Source organism: Astyanax mexicanus, chromosome 3, assembly GCF_023375975.1.
Source record: "Astyanax mexicanus isolate ESR-SI-001 chromosome 3, AstMex3_surface, whole genome shotgun sequence".
In the NCBI taxonomy this organism is placed as follows: domain Eukaryota; kingdom Metazoa; phylum Chordata; class Actinopteri; order Characiformes; family Acestrorhamphidae; genus Astyanax; species Astyanax mexicanus.
In genome coordinates this window covers 55,026,918-55,042,936 of record NC_064410.1, presented here as the reverse complement: position 1 = coordinate 55,042,936, position 16,019 = coordinate 55,026,918, and positions in this window count along the sequence as shown.

Here is a 16,019-nt window from a genome sequence, read left to right as displayed (position 1 = left end):
TACCAGGTGGTTGCTAAGCTGTTGCTAGGCAGTTGCTCTTATATTCCACATGGTTGCTAAGGTGTTGCTAACTGGTTGCTAGGAAGTTGCTATAATTTCTAAAGTGGTTGCTAAGATGTTGCTAAGTGGTTGCTAGGCAGTTGCTATCATTTCTAAAGTGGTTGCTAAGTGGTTCATAGACAGTTGCTAATGTTTTCCTAGTGGTTGTTAAGGTGTTGCTAAGTGGTTGCTAGGCAGTTGCTATCATTTCTAAAGTGGTTACTTAGTGGTTGCTAGGCACTTGCTAACGTTTTTGATGTGGTTGCTAGGCAGTTGCTATCATTTCTAAAGTGGTTGCTAAGTGGTTGTTAGGCCGTTGCTAACGTCTTCCATGTGGTTGCTAACTGGTTGCTAGGCAGTTGCTAATGTTTTCTAGGTGGTTGCTAAGGTGTTGCTAACTGGTTGCTAGGTAGTTGCTATCATTTCTGAAGTGTTTGCTAAGTGGTTGCTAGGCAGTTGCTAGCGTTTTCCATGTGGTTGCTAAGTGTTTGCTAAGTGGTTGCTTGGCAGTTGCTATCATTCCTAAAGTGGTTGCCAGGCAGTTGCTAACGTTTTCCACATGGTTGCTAGGCAGTTGCTATCATTTCTAAAGTGGTTGCTAAGTGGTTGTTAGGCAGTTGCTAACGTTTTCCATGTGGTTACTAAGTGGTTGCTAAGCTGTTGCTAGGCAGTTGCTAATGTTTTCCAGGTGGTTGCTAAGGTGTTGCTAACTGGTTGCTAGGCAGTTGCTATAATTTCTAACGTGGTTGCTAAGTGATTGCTAGGCAGTTGCCAACGTTTTCCAGGTGGTTGCTAAGGTGTTGCTAACTGGTTGTGGTGTGGGTTGTAGAGTGTGTGTGGTGTTGAGCGTGTGTGGTGTTGAGCGTGTGTGGTGTTGAGCGTGTGTGGTGTGGGGCGTGAGTGGAGAGCATGGTGTGGTGTGGCAAAGGTGTTGCTAACTGGTTGTGGTGTGGACTGTAGAGTGTGTGTGGTGTGGAGTGTGTTGGGTGTGGAGTTTGTGGGGTGTGTAGAGTGCGTGGTGTGGTGTGGGGTGTGCGGTGGAGTGTGTGTGTGTGTGGTATGGAGTGTGTGTGGTGTGGGGTGTGTCAGGTGTGGAGTGTGTGTGGTGTGGGGTAGGTGTGGTGTGAACTGTGTGTGGTATGTGTGGGGTGGAGTATGTATGGTGTGGTGTGTATGTGGTGTGGAGTGTGTGGTGTGGTGTATGTGTGGTGGAGTGTGGGGGTGTGTGTCAGGTGTGGAGTGTGTGTGGTGTGGGGTATGTGTGGTGTGAACTGTGTGTGGTATGTGTGGTGTGGAGTGTGTGGTGTGGGGTGTGAATTGTGTGTGGTATGTGTGGGGTGGTGTGTGTGTGTGGTGTGGGCTATGTGAGCTGTGGAGTGTGTGTGGTGTGGGGTATGTGTGGTTTGAAGTGTGTGTGGTGTGGGGTATGTGTGGTTTGAAGTGTGTGTGGTGTGGGGTTTGTGTGGTTTGAAGTGTGTGTGGTGTGGGGTATGTGTGGTTTGAAGTGAGTGTGGTGTGGGGTGTGTGGTTTGAAGTGAGTGTGGTGTGGGGTATGTGTGGTTTGAAGTGTGTGTGGTGTGGGGTTTGTGTGGTTTGAAGTGTGTGTGGTGTGGGGTTTGTGTGGTTTGAAGTGTGTGTGGTGTGGGGTTTGTGTGGTGTGGAGTGTGTGTGGTGTGGGGTATGTGTGGTTTGAAGTGTGTGTGGTGTGGGGTATGTGAGCTGTGGAGTGTGTGTGTGGTATGGAGTGTGTGTGGTGTGTGTGTGCTGTGGAGTGTGTGTGTGGTATGGAGTGTGTGGGGTGTGGGGTATGTGTGGTGTGGAGTGTGTGTGGTGTAGGGTATATGAGCTGTGGAGTTTGTGTGTGGTTTAAAGTGTATGTGGTGTGGGGTATGTGTGGTGTGGAGTGTGTGGTGTGGGGTGTGAAGTGTGTGGTATGTGTGGGGTGGAGTGTGTGGTGTGGGGTATGTGAGCTGTGGAATGTGTGTGGTTTAAAGTGTGTGTGGTGTGGGGTTTGTGTGGTGTGGAGTGTGTGTGGTGTGGGGTATGCGTGGATTGAAGTGTGTGTGGTGTGGGGTATGTGTGGTTTGAAGTGTGTGTGGTGTGGGGTTTGAAGTGTGTGTGGTGTGGGGTTTGTGTGGTGTGGAGTGTGTGTGGTGTGGGGTATGTGTGGTTTGAAGTGTGTGTGGTGTGGGGTATGTGAGCTGTGGAGTGTGTGTGTGGTATGGAGTGTGTGGGGTGTGGGGTATGTGTGCTGTGGAGTGTGTGTGGTATGGAGTGTGTGGGGTGTGGGGTATGTGTGGTGTGGAGTGTGTGTGGTGTGGGGTATATGAGCTGTGGAGTTTGTGTGTGGTTTAAAGTGTATGTGGTGTGGGGTATGTGTGGTGTGGAGTGTGTGGTGTGGGGTGTGAACTGTGTGGTATGTGTGGGGTGGAGTGTGTGGTGTGGGGTATGTGAGCTGTGGAGTGTGTGTGGTTTAAAGTGTGTGTGTGGTGTGGGGTTTGTGTGGTGTGGAGTGTGTGTGGTGTGGGGTATGTGTGGATTGAAGTGTGGTGTGGGGTATGTGTGGTTTGAAGTGTGTGTGGTGTGGGGTTTGAAGTGTGTGTGGTGTGGGGTTTGTGTTTTGTGGAGTGTGTGTGGTGTGGGGTATGTGTGGTTTGAAGTGTGGTTTAAAGTGTGTGTGGGGTGGAGTGTGTGTGGTGTGGGGTATGTGTGGTGTGGAGTGTGTGGGGTGGAGTGTGTTTGGTGTGGGGTATGTGTGGTGTGGAATGTGTGTAAGGTGTGGTGTGGTGTATGTGTGGTGTGTGTGTGTGTGTAGTGTGGTATTGGTTCTGGTGTGGGTTGTGTTCAGCAGTATCTTCTCCATACAGATACAGTACTGAGGAGCAGGGCAGAGAGGGGGGCCGTGCGCAGGATCGGCTGGTGTGTGTGAGATGGCCAACATTCCGCCCATTCATTCCTATGGGGAAAGTTCGTACGATAATTTTACGAAAACCGTAAATCGTATCGGTGAGATCAGCATATCGTCTGAAACGTCTCTGCAAGTTCTGTATGTCTTGTGAATTTCGTGATTCTAGCTCAAAAATTGTGACTTTTAGAGCCGTTTGAAAAAAGTGTGAATGGAAGTCTATGGGAAAAAATCTGACTTTGGCGGACCACCAATCGGACCCTGGTGGTCCGATCACTTAGAAAAGCACAAGCACACCCCGCGGCAATAGGTTCTATCATCTTGTGAAGTTTCGTGGTTCTGGCTTGAAAACTGTAGGAGGAGAAACTGTTTATAAAATTTACCGAGAATAATAATAATAACTAGAAAAGGCAAAGTTCGTGAACGAACTTTAAGTTGGCTTGGAAAAGAACGCTAATAACGTTAAAAAGTTAAAATGGTTGCTAAGCTGTTTCTGTCTGAAGAGTGTGAAGAGTCGTGGATATGCTGTTAACTTTTGGCTAAACACTAAATGCCAAAAACGCCGAAATCTAAAAATGTTTGGTTAAACGCTGAAATCTAAAAACGTTTGGTTAAACGCTGAAATCTAAAAACGTTTGGTTAAACGCTGAAATCTAAAAACGTTTGGTTAAACGCTGAAATCTAAAAACGTTTAGTTAAACGCTGAAATCTAAAAACGTTTGTTTAAATGCTGAAATCGTAAAACTTTTGGTTAATCTTTTGATTGCCAATTTGTTGCTAGGCAGTTGCTATCATTTCTGAAGTGGTTGCTAAGCTGTTGCTAGGCAGTTGCTAATGTTTTCCAGGTGGTTGCTAAGCTGTTGCTAACTGGTTGCTAGGCAGTTGCTAACATATTACAGGTGGTTGCTAAGGTGTTGCTAGGTGGTTGCTAGGTTGTTGCTAGGGTGTTGCTATGGTATGCGGGGTGGTTGCTAAGATGTTGCTAGGTGGTTGCTAGGTGGTTGATAACTTGTTGCTAGGTGGTTGCTAAGGTGTTGCTATGGTATCCGGGGTGGTTGCTAAGGTGTTGCTAGGTGGTTGATAGGTGGTTGCTAGGGTGTTGCTTGGTGGTTGCTAAGGTGTTGCTATGGTATCCGGGGTGGTTGCAAAGGTGGTTGCTAGGCAGTTGCTATCATTTCTAAAGTGGTTGCTAAGTGGTTGCTAGGCAGTTGCTAACGTTTTCCTAGTGGTTGTTAAGGTGTTGCTAAGTGGTTGCTAGGCAGTTGCTATTGTTTCTAAAGTGGTGGCTAAGTGGTTGCTAGGCAGTTGCTAACGTTTTCCAGGTGGTTGCTAAGTGGTTGCTAGGCAGTTGCTAACGTTTTCCAGGTGGTTGCTAGGCAGTTGCTAAGTGGTTGCTAGGCAGTTGCTAACGTTTTCCAAGTGGTTGCTAGGCAGTTGCTAAGTGGTTGCTAGGCAGTTGCTAACGTATTCCAGGTGGTTGCTAGGCAGTTGCTAAGTGGTTGGTAGGCAGTTGCTAATGTTTTCCAGGTGGTTGCTAAGTGGTTGGTAGGCAGTTGCTAACGTTTTCCAGGTGGTTGCTAAGTGGTTGCTAGGCAGTTGCTAACGTTTTCCAGGTGGTTGCTAAGTGGTTGGTAGGCAGTTGCTAACGTTTTCCAGGTGGTTGCTAAGTGGTTGCTAGGCAGTTGCTAACGTTTTCCAGGTGGTTGCTAGGCAGTTGCTAAGTGGTTGCTAGGCAGTTGCTAACGTTTTCCAAGTGGTTGCTAGGCAGTTGCTAAGTGGTTGCTAGGCAGTTGCTAACATTTTTCAGGTGGTTGCTAAGTGGTTGCTAGGTAGTTGCTAACATATTCCAGGTGGTTGCTAGGCAGCTGCTAAGTGGTTGCTAGGCAGTTGCTAATGTTTTCCAGGTGGTTGCTCAGTGGTTGCTAGGCAGTTGCTAACGTTTTCCAGGTGGTTGCTAAGTGGTTGCTAGGCAGTTGCTAACGTTTTCCAAGTGGTTGCTAGGCAGTTGCTAAGTGGTTGCTAGGCAGTTGCTAACGTTTTCCAGGTGGTTGCTAAGTGGTTGCTAGGCAGTTGCTAACATTTTCCAGGTGGTTGCTAGGCAGCTGCTAAGTGGTTGCTAGGCAGTTGCTAACGTTTTCCAAGTGGTTGCTAGGCAGTTGCTAAGTGGTTGCTAGGCAGTTGCTAACGTTTTCCAGGTGGTTGCTAAGTGGTTGCTAGGCAGTTGCTAACATTTTCCAGGTGGTTGCTAGGCAGTTGCTAAGTTGTTGCTAGGCAGTTGCTAACGTTTTCCAGGTGGTTGCTAAGTGGTTGCTAGGCAGTTGCTAACGTATTCCAGGTGGTTGCTAGGCAGTTGCTAAGTGGTTGCTAGGCAGTTGCTAACGTTTTCCAGGTGGTTGCTCAGTGGTTGCTAGGCAGTTGCTAACGTTTTCCAGGTGGTTGCTAAGTGGTTGCTAGGCAGTTGCTAACGTATTCCAGGTGGTTGCTAGGCAGTTGCTAACGTTTTCCAGGTGGTTGCTAAGTGGTTGCTAGGCAGTTGCTAACGTATTCCAGGTGGTTGCTAGGCAGTTGCTAAGTGGTTGCTAGGCAGTTGCTAACGTTTTCCAGGTGGTTGCTCAGTGGTTGCTAGGCAGTTGCTAACGTTTTCCAGGTGGTTGCTAAGTGGTTGCTAGGCAGTTGCTAACGTATTCCAGGTGGTTGCTAGGCAGTTGCTAAGTGTTTGCTAGGCAGTTGCTAACGTTTTCCAAGTGGTTGCTAGGCAGTTGCTAAGTGGTTGCTAGGCAGTTGCTAACGTTTTCCAGGTGGTTGCTAAGGTGTTGCTAAGTGGTTGCTAGGCAGTTGCTAACGTTTTCCAGGTGGTTGCTAAGGTGGTTGCTAAGCAGTTATTAGGTGGTTGCTAAGCCCTGGCTGGGGTGCCGGGGTGTCCAAACTTTTGACTGATAGCTGCTCCATACAGCAGCTCCTCCATACACTCACAGTACTGGAGGAGCAGGGGAGAGAAGGGGTTCCGTGCGCAGAGCTGCTCGTGTGTGAGATGGAACTCTGGGCCCCCCATTCATTTCTATGGGAAAACTTCGTACGACATTTGTACGAAAACCGTACGACGTATCGTCGAAACGTTAAAATTTTCGGAAAGAACGCGGTAAGTTCTATAGACCGTCCGATTTTTGTCTTTGTATGTCAAAAATTGTTACCTACACAAACGTTCAAAGTTGTCCCCCATTCATTTCCTATGGGAAAAAAAAGCGTACGTTTACGAAGTTTTTACGAAAACCGTACGATGTATCGCTTAAAAAAGCACAAGCAACCTAATCGGGTATAGGTCCTACGATACTGCAAAATTTCGTGATTCTACGTCAAAAGCCCTAGGAGGAGATGCGTATAGAAATTTGAGCGCGGAATAATAATAATAATAATAATAATAATAATAATAATAAGAAGATTACGAAGAACAGTAAGTTGGCTTTTCCAAGCCAACTTAATAATAAGATTTCGAAGAACAATAAGTTGGCTTTTCCAAGCCAACTTAATAATAATAATAATAAGAAGAATAAGAAGAACAGTAAGTTGGCTTTGACAAGCCAACTTAATTATATATAATATATAATATAATATAATATATATATATATATATATATCACAAACACAAGATGCCAGAGGTGGGCGATATGACCCTAAAATAATATCACAATATTTCATGGTATTTGTGCGTTAATGATACTCTTGGCGATATGACAAAACACAGAATTTAAAATATTATTTCAAGAGTACACTACTGCAACAAAATGAAAATTACATTTTCTTACTGCATACGATATGATAGGGCACACCCCTAACTGAGATATTTAAAAAAAACAAGAATTTTATCATATTGTAACAGAAGTCAATGATCCAGAATGTCATGGTACTAATCATGAACTCCAAATATCTCCATATATCCAGGATTAAAGTAAAATAAATTATAATGGACAGATATAATCTGTCTCTAGTAGATATATAATGGGAAATGAGAACAGTCTGAATTTTACTTTTGCTAAAAACAGCAAAAAAAAAGTAGTACCCTGATGTGATAATCAGGGGTGGGTGATATGGCATGATATTTCAGGGTATAACACATTCATGATATTCAAAAATATGGGCGATATTATTGCATACGATACGATATGGCACACCCCTACAAGATACCCAACCTTCCCATCACAAATACACTAATAGACTAATAGGGCACCTTTCTTTGTCAGTGTTTTACTGAATTAGGACCACAACACCTCCGGAAAGCTCAGCAGTGAATTCTGGTGTCGTAGACTAACTCTCCTCCAAGCTCACAGGACATTCCAAGATTACAAGAGCTTGATACCACTATTTCAACATCTCACACACACCAAACACTCTCAAACACACTGTGCCCTTTCTCAACTAACCTCATTCCTTCTTTATCCACAACCTCTGACTAGATCTCTCAGTTTTTTTGTGACGGTTCCTTCATGACTGCCCTCAGAACACACGACCTCTGCACCCAAATTCCACCAACACAGACATGACTGACTTTACTACAAATCTCCTCACACCTGTCTGCACCAGTCTCACATGTTCCTGCTGGAAAATGAAATCCACAACTTCATAAAAGTTGTCAGCAGAAGGAAGCATGAAGTGCTGTAAGATTTTGTGTGAAAACAAAACTGCACTGACTTTGGACTTGATAATAAAACACAGTGGATCAACACCAGCAGATGACACGTCTCTAAACCATCACTGATCATCAGTAAATTTTAAATAAAGGGAATTTGGAAATAAAGGGATCAGAGTCTGGAGGAAGAGTGGAGAGACACACAGTCCAAACTGCTTGAGGTCTAGTGTGAAGTTTCCACAATCAGTGATGATTTAGAGTAGGGGTGGGCGATATGGCTCTAAAATAATATCACGATATTTCAGGGTATTTTTGCGATTTTTGCGAATAATTATAATGTGGCAAAATAAATAATATAGCATAAAATAATATAATGCAGCAAATAATATTGCAGAATATTTAGTAGGGCTGGACCCGAATATTCGGGTATTCGAATATTCGTTCGTTGAGTAGGTATTCGGTTTTTAATTTTGGTATTCGGATATTCGTTTTTTTCTCCTTTCCAGAGTTCCACCTCACTCTAACCACTTCTGTTTTAGCGGTCCCGTCAGAATATCTCGTGCGCGGGACAGAACTGAACTGTTATTGGCTGGAGCGGGAGTTTAATCCAGACGATGCGGGAGCAAGAAAACTGTAATAATTGTAAAAAAAAAAAAAACCTAAAGAAAACTCTCAACGCGCAGGATGGACCGACACACACACGCACACACCGATGGTGTTTGGACTGGGGTAAGGAACGGGACCACACTATTCAGCGCTGCTGTTTTAATAAATATATAAGTAAATTTGAAGCATTAAATGTAGTTTATTTAATTAATATTAGGAACGTGGGGCGGGAGCGCCAGAAATGTGTATGTGGCGGGCGGGCGCGGGATTAAAAGAAGCAATTTTTTTGCGGAGCGGTAACGAGACAGAAACGCGGGAGCGTGGAAGAGTGGGTTTAAAAATCAGTCTCGCGCAGACCTCTATTATACATGATAAAAAAAAAATGCAGGCTCTTCGAAACTGATTTATATAATAAAACGTAAGGGGTAATGTGGCAACAGTAGGGGCTAAATCGGTTACAAAAGCCTGGCCTACAAAAATGATGTCTGAACGAATTTCCTCTTATCTAATATAATTTAAAATGGTTTAAAAATATAAAATAATTTCTAAGCAAACGAAATATTTAATATTGAGCTTATAGCCCAAGTGCAAAAATACAAAATCAGTAATACGGCTATGCCCTGCACAATGCTTAAACCGAAATAGACCAAGTACAATAACGTCATTAACAATGACTTTCCTCTACTCTAATATAATTTAACATGGTTTAAAAATATAAAATAATTTCTAAACAAACGAAATATTTAATATTGAGCTTACAGCCCAAGTGCAAAAATACAAAATCAGTAATCAGTGTTGGGAGTAACGGCGTTAAAACTAACGGCGTTACTAACGCCGTTACTTTTTTTCAGTAACGACTATATCTAACAGTATCTAACTAATTACTATGACTGTAACTATAACGCCGTTACCATTTCCGACACCCCGTTACTGCACGTTACTTTAGCAGCTCTATGAACTTTTTTTTTTATTTCGCTTTGCCCTGGTTAACCCCTCCTCTGTCCGGTGAACTTGAGCTTCTGGCCGCTGTGCCTGTGGTTTGGCGTGGTGAAGTGAGGCACAATTGTGACGATTTGCGTGCTCTAATCAATTCAGTGATTGCCGTGGACAACCCAAGTTCCGAATTAAGGACGTTAAGCTCTTTTTAGCTGCACCGGTTTTTGTGGTGCTGCTGCTTTCTATTTTAGAGCTTAGATTCTCTGCCCGAATCCCACCTGACCTGAGGACCGACCCGAAATCAGGCTCCTATTTTTATTTTATATAAAGCGCTGGTGTGATAATCACAATGTTGCTAAGTAACCAATTATTATTGTTCACTAAAGCGAACGAAATAGCGAAAATTGAAAGTGAAAAACATTTGTGTTAACTGAATCTAATAAAAACGGTAATTAAAAGGAAAAACATAACTATCTCGAACTGTATTTTGTGTTTATAAAACTAACTAAAACGAACTGAAATTACTGATAGAATACCCTCATTTTTGTGTTTAATTTATTTATAAGCGCTGTTGTACAGCGGAGTTGTACAGCGGGAGTTGTTGTGCCGAGCGCGCGGCACCTCGTGGTCCGTTAGTTCTTGTGTAAAGCGCTCGCGCTAGCAAGCCCACCCTAAAATGAACAGAAAAAATAAAAACAAAATAAAATTAAACTATAATAAAAATGAAAACTGTAATCACGTAGCTCTGGGCGCACGCGTGAACGCCTCCGCGTTTGACTTGCAGCATTGTGTGTAGCTGTTCTTAAAAATCATTTAAATTAAATAATAGTTCTATGCTTCTATGTTACAGTGTTAATTAACATAATTCTGATTATATTTCGCTCATTCAATCAGCCCGAAAACAGAGTTTATGGGGCGGATCGGGTCAGGCTCATAATGACAGTTTATGGTTCGGGCTTGGGCAGAATGTGCACGGGCTCCGGCTGGGTCGGATTTTTTGGGCACGATCTAAGCTCTATTCTCTTTTGGTGAAGCTGTTATATTAATACCATTTTAACGGGCATTAAATTGTTGTTTTTGTCCATTATTTTGTTTTATATATACATATTTCTTTTGAGTGTGGCTTGGTTTGTTAAATTTCATCCCCAGACGCGTTTTTCCGCTTTTTTCAGTATTACAAGTTTTAGTAATTTTCTTTGGTTGTGTGGAGAATTTCGTTTTATTTTTTTGAAATTCGTTAGATTATATTTTTGTCAACATTTTGGGTTTATTTTCGTTTGTTATTTTTTGTTATTTTTCTAATAATAATAGTAAATGCATAATTGTTTTCCTTTTTTTGACGGGCGAATAATAAAAAGTAACGCGATAGTTACTTTTACTGGTAACTAATTACTTTTATAGTGGAGTAACTCCGTTAGTAACTCAGTTACTTCTTTGGAGAAGTAACGAGTAACTATAACTAATTACTTTTTCAAAGTAACGTGCCCAACACTGTCAGTAATATGCCCTGCACAATCCTTTAACCGAAATAGACCAAGTACAGTTTACAATGACTGTCCTCTAATATAATTAACAATGTTTAAGAATATAAAATACTTCCTGAACAAACGTTTTTTTTTTGTTTGTTTTTTTAAGCAAATAGCCTAAGTGTGAAAACACAAACAGCAATTTACTGGGCTGGCTTGCGCGGAGAAACCGTGCAGCAGCAGCCTCCTAGCCTGCTTACACAGCGGATAAGCCGCGTGTGGGGCAGCAGAAATTCCGGGATGAAAACACAAAGAAATCTGGGCTAAAAACACAGAAAAAATATGGGGTGAAAACACAAAAATATGGGGGATAAAAACACCAAAAATCCGGGGTGAATATGTCTCGTCGGTCAGAGCAAATTGAACATTTTTCAGTGGATTAAAGGGGCCGTGATTTGCTTTTTTTAAATTTTTTTTTTACCTCTTTTTTTAAAAACGAATATTCGAATATTCGCTTCGAATCAGTGCCGAATATCCGGAGCTCAAAAAACGCTATTCGGGCCAGCCCTAATATTTAGTGCATGCATATAAACTGCAACTTAAACAATTATACAATAAATACACTTAAAGCTTCACAGTAAATAATAGACTACTTGTAAGACAGAACAGCCCTATTATCACGATATGGATTTTTAATATCATGATATTTCTGTGTCACGATATGTTGTATACGATATATTATTGCCCACCCCTAGTTTAGAGACAACTTTTATGGAGATGCAGATTTTATTGTCCAGCAGGACTTGGCACACTGCCCACACTGCCAAAAGTACCATTTTGGTTTTTATAATATTCTACTTTTCGGAGACACTAATTTTTGGGTTTGTATTGGCTGTAATCATCAACAATAAAATAAATAATTGTTTAAAATAGATCACTCTGTGTGTAATACATCTATATAATATATTAGTTTTAAAATTTGATCTGAATTACTGAAATAAAGTAACGTTTCAATGATATTTACATTTTTTGAGATGCACCTGTATATATTAATTATTTTTTACAAGTCTTCAAATCTATGGTAGAAACTATTGTAGAACAATTTAACACTAATAACAGTTTATCGTGCTCATATTAAGTATGTGAAGTTTAAATGAAAAGTATGTTTATTTATGAAGTAAAATAGAGAGTGTCTGTCTCTTCCTCAAACAACAAAATACGTTTAAAGGTTTTAGAGCTTTCCTGCTTCTCACAGGTTTCAATGATTTATAAAACATAAAAGATGTCTTTTCTGCATATGATTTGCAAATATCCATCTATTTATCACATATTTGCCAATTACAATTAAATTATTTACAATAATCTCACCATGTCACTGTCTTCCAAAAATGCACCCACTTAAAGGCTGTTCTTGAAACAATGTCCAATCATTGTATCTTTACACAATGACAACTTAAAAAGGGAAAGAAATAATAAAAAATAAAAAATAATTCACTTTAGTTATCCTTTAGTTAATAAAGGATAGACCAAATACCTTGTCATAATGCTTAAAGTCGTAAAGCCATCTTCTCATCATAATCTTCAGAACATATTTTGTTCATATCTGAAAAGGATAAAAGTTATTCAATAAGAGTTTTCTTTTAGATGTATTGAGCACATGAAGAAGAACATGATTTGATCAGGATAAACACAGTGTATAGCAGGGGTGTCCAAACTACGGCCCGCGGGCCATTTGCGGCCCGTATCCTTTTTTGGAGGAGCTCGCGAGGTATTTTAGAAATAGAATATAAGTTGGCCCGCTGTTAAGCAGGTTTTTATAATGTGAGATTCAAAGTTTGAACGCTAGGTGTCAGAAACGTGCCAAAGAGTCTAAAAGCGGAGAGGGTGTGCATTTCTAGCGCAGAAAAACGGGCCAAAGAGTATAAAAGCGGAGAGAGAGTGCGCATTTCTAGCGCAGAAAAACGGGCAAAAGAGTATAATAGCGGAGAGGGTGTGCATTTCTGGCGCAGAAAAACGGGACAAAGAGTCTAAAAGCGGAGAGAGTGCGCCTTTCTAGGGCAGAAAAACGTGCCAAAGAGTCTAAAAGCGGAGAGTGTGCACATTTCTAGCGCAGAAAAACGGGCCAAAGAGTCTAAAAGTGGAGAGGGTGCGCATTTCTAGCGCAGAAAAACGGGCCAAAGAGTCTAAAAGCGGAGAGGGTGTGCATTTCTAGCGCCGAAAAACGGGCCAAAGAGTATAAAAGCGGATGAGTGCGCATTTCTAGCGCAGAAAAACAGGCCAAAGAGTCCAAAAGCGGAGAGAGTGCGCCTTTCTATGGCAGAAAAATGTGCCAAAGAGTCTAAAAGTGGAGAGGGTGCACATTTCTAGCGCAGAAAAACGGGCCAAAGAGTCTAAAAGCGGAGAGGGTGCGCATTTCTAGCGCAGCAAAACGGGCCAAAGAGTCTAAAAGCGGAGAGGGTGCGCATTTCTAGCGCAGAAAAATGTGCCAAAGAGTCTAAAAGCGGAGAGTGTGCGCATTTCTAGCGCAGAAAAACGGGCCAAAGTGTCTAAAAGCAGAGAGTGCGCATTTCTAGCGCAGAAAAATGGGCCAAAGAGTCTAAAAGCGGAGAGGGTGCGCATTTCTAGCGCAGAAAAACGGGCCAAAGAGTCTAAAATCGGAGAGAGTGCGCATTTCTAGCGCAGAAAAACGGGCCAAAGAGTCTAAAAGTGGCGAGTGTTCAGTTGTAGCGCAGAAAAACGGGCCAAAGAGTCCAAAAGCTGCCGTAATTAAGGAGTTTAATATTAAGAGACATCATGAAATGAAACATCAATTTGAAAAATCTTAGTTTACACAATACTGTCAAAGATAGATAAAGATAGTAAGTAGTCAAGTAAAATGATGTGTAAATGAAATAATCAGGAAAAAGTATTATTTAAAGTGGTATATTTCATTATTTGTTTAATTACAGAGTCTGTGGCCCGTGACTTCAAATATATTTCTCCTTCTGGCCCCCAACAAAAAAACTTTGGACACCCCTGGTGTATAGTCTCCAGTGTCCAGTAAGTGGAGCTGTTTACCAGCAGTAAGAAACACGGAAGCGCTGCAGGCAGTCTCCTATTCTCACAGGTGAGTAAACAACACACCTACACGGCTTTAATATACAGAATTAGATAAATGAACTTTAACAGTTCTTTAATGTAATAGTTAATATTTCTCTAAACCTGAAATCACCTGTAACAATAGTGAAATAATCTGCTAAAGCTGAAGGTCTGTGTTTCAGGCTGATTAACCTGATTTACCTGCTTTCGGGTTCAGGTAAAGGTGAAGGTGAGGGGTGTGTGTTTGTGTCTGATCTCATGACATAATCCTCCTGTCTGACTGATAAAATGCTTTTTAATTCGCCTACAAAACATGACGTAATGTTGTAATTATGTACTGGTTTGCCAAATAAGGTGTCCCAACTATTTCTCCATATATGCAGAGGAGCTGAGATGATGCTGACCCAAGCACTAGAGGGTGGGATGTTACCTGTCAATCATTTTGAACCAATTTACATATTTACAATAATCTCACTATGTCACTGTCTTCCAAAAATGCACCCACTTAAAGGCTATTCTTGAAAAAATGTCCAATCATTGTATCTTTACACAATGACAACTTAAAAAGGGAAAGAAATAATAAAAAATAATTCACTTATTTTGCTTTAGTAAACAAGGATAGACCAAATACCTTGTCGTAATGCTTTAGCCATCTTCTCATCATAATCTTCAGAACATATTTTGTTCATATCTGAAAAGGATAAAAGTTATTCAATAAGAGTTTCCTTTTAGATGTATTGAGCACATGAAGAAGAACATGATTTGATCAGGATAAACACAGTGTATAGCAGGGGTGTCCAAACTACGGCCCGCGGGCCATTTGCAGCCCGTTTCCTTTTTTGGAGCGGCCCGGGAGGCTGATTAACCTGATTTACCTGCTTTCGGGTTCAGGTAAAGGTGAAGGTGAGGGGTGTGTGTTTGTGTCTAATCACATGACATAATCCTCCTGTCTGACTGATAAAATGCTTTTTAATTCGCCTACAAAACATGACGTAATGTTGTAATTATGTACTGGTTTGCCAAATAAGGTGTCCCAACTATTTCTCCATATATGCAGAGGAGCTGAGATGATGCTGACCCAAGCACTAGATGGGGTGGGATGTTACCTGTCAATCATTTTTAACCAATTTACATATTTATGTTCTCAAATATGTTCTATTAAGCCCAGTGTTTCTTAATCCAGTTCCTGGTGGGCTCTGATTTTGGGCTGATTGACTATCACAGATTACAGTAAAGCAAATTACAGGCACCTATAGTTTTATGTAGGGCTGAGAGCTTAAATGAATCAATTTCAATAATTGAATTAATATTTTAATGCGATTTTCAAACTGTAATAATGGAGTTTGTGCATCTTTTACATTTCAGTAGATAGTAGGGGTGGGTGATATGGCTCTAAAATAATATCACGATATTTCAGGGTATTTTTGTGATAACGATATACTTGGCGATATAGGAAAACTAAAATAATTCATTCATTTCAGGAATATAGTATAATAGTATAACAGAATAATCATAATGTGTCAAAATAAATAATATAGCATAAAATAATATAATGCAGCAAATAATATTGCAGAATATTTAGTGCATGCATATAAACTGCAAAATAAAACAATTATACAATAAATACACCTAAAGCTTCACAGTAAATAATAGACTACTTTTATGACAGAACAGCTCTATTATCACGATATGGATTTTTAATATCATGATATTTCTGTGTCACGATATATTTTCTTTCAGAAACCTTTAAAGAACTCTTTTATGTGGCAGTGATTTTCATAATTTACAATTTTAATGAATTAAAATATGAGAAAGCACCTTTTTGCACCGTTCTTAATATAAAAGCTTGCTTACTATTTGTAAAATTAAAAAATAAATAAATGTAAAGGAAACAATAACATTTTATTAACAATTTAAATGGTAAGAACTAAAAATCTAAGTTGTAATATATTTGAAGGATTTTGAGATATTGAGAAACAATATCAGTGTAAAAGAACAAGACACTATAATAACATTTGTAAATAGAACCTACAGGAGGAAACTCATGCTGACTGTAAAGATATCTACAGAAACTCAGCAATCTATTTATAGCTGGAGATTACAGAAAAATGTAATTACAGTAATTACAGACAAATAAAATATCCACAGTTAATATATATATATATTCAGAGATTTCATTTTCCAGCAGGATTTGGCACACTGGCCACACTGCCAATTGGTCTTATATAATATTCAAATTTTCTGAGGCACTGATTTTTGGGTGTTCATTCGCTGTAAGCCATAATCATCAACAATAAAATAAATAAACACTTAAAATAGATCACTCTCTGTGTAACTCTTAATCAAATGCTCTTTCAAGAGCAAT